Genomic DNA, 3,682 nt, shown 5'->3' with positions numbered 1-3,682 from the left:
AATTATAAAACCTATAGAAAAAAGTATAATAATTGTCATAAAAGGAAATTTAATATACCAAAAATTTAAATTTATAATAAGTATGAATTATTCAGTAGCAATAACAAATAAAAACATAGATAAATCATTAATATTATATTGGAAAATATCAGGTATAGAACTAACCCCAGGAAGTAAAATATTTACAGCAAGATGTAAAAATCTATATGTATTAACAGCAAAACATAAAATAACGGAAAAAAATAAAATTAATAAATTAAAAATAGAAAGTCCTTTCGAACAATTTGTAAAAACAATTGATAACAATAATTATAGTTACAAAGACATAGATATAGAAGAAGATTTAGAAATAATAAATGATAGAATAAGTATAACAAAAAGAATAGCTTTTGAAAACCAAAATCATCAGGATCATAAAAAAAAATAAACTATGAAATAACTTCAACAGTTAATTTAACTCAATATTGTATAACGAGAACAATAAATGAAAAAGAATATTTAATACTCCTAAATACAGGACAAGAAAAAAATTATATAGCAAAATATTTAGTAAAAAATGAAGAAATAAAATCTAATAGTAATATATGTCCAGATCTACCAAGAAGTTTAATAACTATTAAGGATACAGTAGAAAAAGAAATAATAATAGGAATTACAAAAATAAAAATAGAATTTAAAATAAAAGAAGATATGCAAAAAGCACACATAATATTACGAATAAAATGGTTAGAACAACTAAAACCATACAATATAGAACATACATAATTAACCATAACATATAATAAAGAAAAATTATTAATAAAAAGAACTTTGACATGATATGAAAATATATGTATTAATAAAGATAATAGTAGAAGGATATTACAACAGATATTATACGCCTATGATAGATACAGGAGCATAAGCCAATTTATGTAGATATAATTGTTTACCAAATAGTAAATGGGATAAATTGAAAACACCAATAGTAGTTAGAAGATTTAATAATGAAGGAAGCTTAATTACTTATAAAGCTAGAAATGTAAAAATACAAATATGGGATAAGCTATTAACAATAGAAGAAATCTATAATTATGAACTAACATCAAAAGATATTCTTTTAGAAATGTCATTTTTAGATAAATTATACCCACATATAGGGCTGGCAATTTCAGCCCATATTTGTGAAAAGAGTTCATTTAACCCATATTTATTGAATTGGATCACTCATATTTCAAATGGGTAAATATGGACTTCAACTCATTTTAAAAGCTCATACAAATATGGACAAAATAGGTAAAATATGGGTACCCATTTAAACACATAGATCACCCACTTATGCTTAAAATTTTAGCTTTTTTTTTCTTTTCTTTTTTGTTTTTCTTTTTTTATCCTTTAATTTACTTTTTTGCTTTTTCATTTTTTTTATTTTTTACTTGTTTCTTATAATTTCTTTTTTTCTTTCTCATTTTTTCATCTATTTTTTTCTTTGTATTTTTTTCGTTTTTCCTTTTGTCATTCTTATTTCACCATTCATATTCACTAGACACCTATATGGATTAATTAATTTAAGTTTCTAATTATTCTATTTAGCCTATACAATTTATAACATCTCTTATCAATTAAATATAATCCATAGTCTCTCTCCTTTATTATTATTTTTTTCTATCTTTTATTTCTCTTTCTTTTTTTTTTTTTTCCTTTTTTCTTTCTTTTTTTTTTTCCCTTTAATTTACTATTTTTTCTTTCCTTTTTTCCCTTTTTCCTTTTTTTGTTTTTTCCACTTATTTTTTACTCGTTTCTTACACTTTTTTCTTTCTTCTATTTCTTCAATTTTTTTCTTTTTCAATTTTATTTCTTTTTTCTTCGCATTCTTTTTTTTTCGTATTTCTGTTTTCTCATTTTTCATTCTTAGTTCGTCATTTTTGTCATTTTTCTTCTTTTTTATATATATTTTTTCCTCATCTTTTTTTTTCATTGCATTTTATATTTTATAATTTTTTTTACTTTAAATTTACCTGTATCGTACTATATATTTTAAATAATTTTATTTTTTGTATTTGAATAGCTTAGTTATCAATATGTACGATTTATCATTTGTATTTATATACAAATAAGTGTATGAATTAATTGAATTTTCTCGAGACTAAAATATATAAATATACAATGTATCATTCAATGCAAATGTGTCATTAGTATTTGTATATCAATTTGCGACTACTAAAGATATTTGGTTTGATGAATGTAATCCCAATATCTTTCAGGATACTATCATTGTATCTGTTCATTAGGTGGAGTCCACTTGAGTATACTTACACAAATTATAAATGTTGGGAATATAAATCAATATGTGCTTAGGGTATTTCGTTATCGTAAAAAAAATAGAAAAAAAAAGAAAAAAAGAGGTAAAAGTTAGAGATAGAAGAGAGAAAAAAAGCGTAAAGAAAGAATTGAAGAAAAAAATACAAAACAAATCAAAAGGAAAAAAATAATGAAAAACGAGAAAAGGAAAAAGAAAAAAATGATGGTAAATACAAATATACTGAGTGGTTATGATATTTCAGTCAACATCCATAATTTGTACTCAATTTAACCATGTTCTTCAAAAATAAAAAAAATATAAAACATAAAATACAACCAAAAAAAAAGAAAAAATGAGAAAGAAGTAAAAAGAAAATAAAATAAAAAATAGCAAAAAAGGAGATTGAAAAGGAAAACAGAAAAAAAGAAGAGAAGCAATGGGTAGAGATAGAAGAGAGAGAAAAAAAGAAATGAAAAAAAATGAAAAAATAAAACTAGAGGCTACATATAGAAGAGAGAGAAAAGAAAAACTACCCCCTCCGTCCCATTTACTCGTTCCAAATTTCCTAATTTGATGTCCCATTTTACTTGTCATTTTTTACTTATCAAGATAAGATAATTTTTCCCCCATTATACCCTTAGTGTAATTGATTACTCCTTGTTATTAGTCATACATCAATATTGGAACTAATAACAAGCACAATTAAGAGGGACAAAATGGTAAAGTTACATTACCAATCATTATTTTCTTAATAGCAGTGTCATCCCAATTTAGGACGGGTAAAATGGGACAGAGGAAGTAAAAAGAAAAAAACAAAAAAAAAAAAAAGGAAAAAAAAGTCAAGTTGATATGATATAGAAATTTTATGTTTTTGACTTTAGGAGTTAAAGTGGGTTGGACCATTTTTACCCAATCCATATTTGACCAAATCTATATTTACCCATATTTATATGGGCAGATTGCAATCCAAATCATTTTTGCTCGATCCATATTTAACCCGTCCAAATCCAATCCAATCTGCCCGTTTGCCACCCCTACCCACATATAATAAGTAGAACACGCTGGTGGTTTACAACACCATGTAAACAAAAAGTAAGAGCAAAAAGACTTATTAATAAAATAAGAAAGAAAACTGATTGGATAAAAGGAAGTGAAAAAATCACACAAAAATTAGAAAATATAAAAAATACTGAAGACACCATAAAACTAGCTATATTTTAAATAAATAAAGAAAAAATGATTGTATTTTCAATAGATAAGGTAGAAATAATATGAAAAAATTAAGACAATTATACAGTGAAGATCCATTAAAAGGATGAGAAAACATAAAACTACTGTAAAAATTGAGCTAATAGATAAAAATAGCATAATAATCTAGAAACCATTAACATATAACTTTGA

This window comes from Capsicum annuum, chromosome 11 (genome assembly GCF_002878395.1).
Source record: "Capsicum annuum cultivar UCD-10X-F1 chromosome 11, UCD10Xv1.1, whole genome shotgun sequence".
NCBI classification, from domain to species: Eukaryota; Viridiplantae; Streptophyta; class Magnoliopsida; order Solanales; family Solanaceae; genus Capsicum; species Capsicum annuum.
This window is presented reverse-complemented; position numbering follows the sequence as displayed.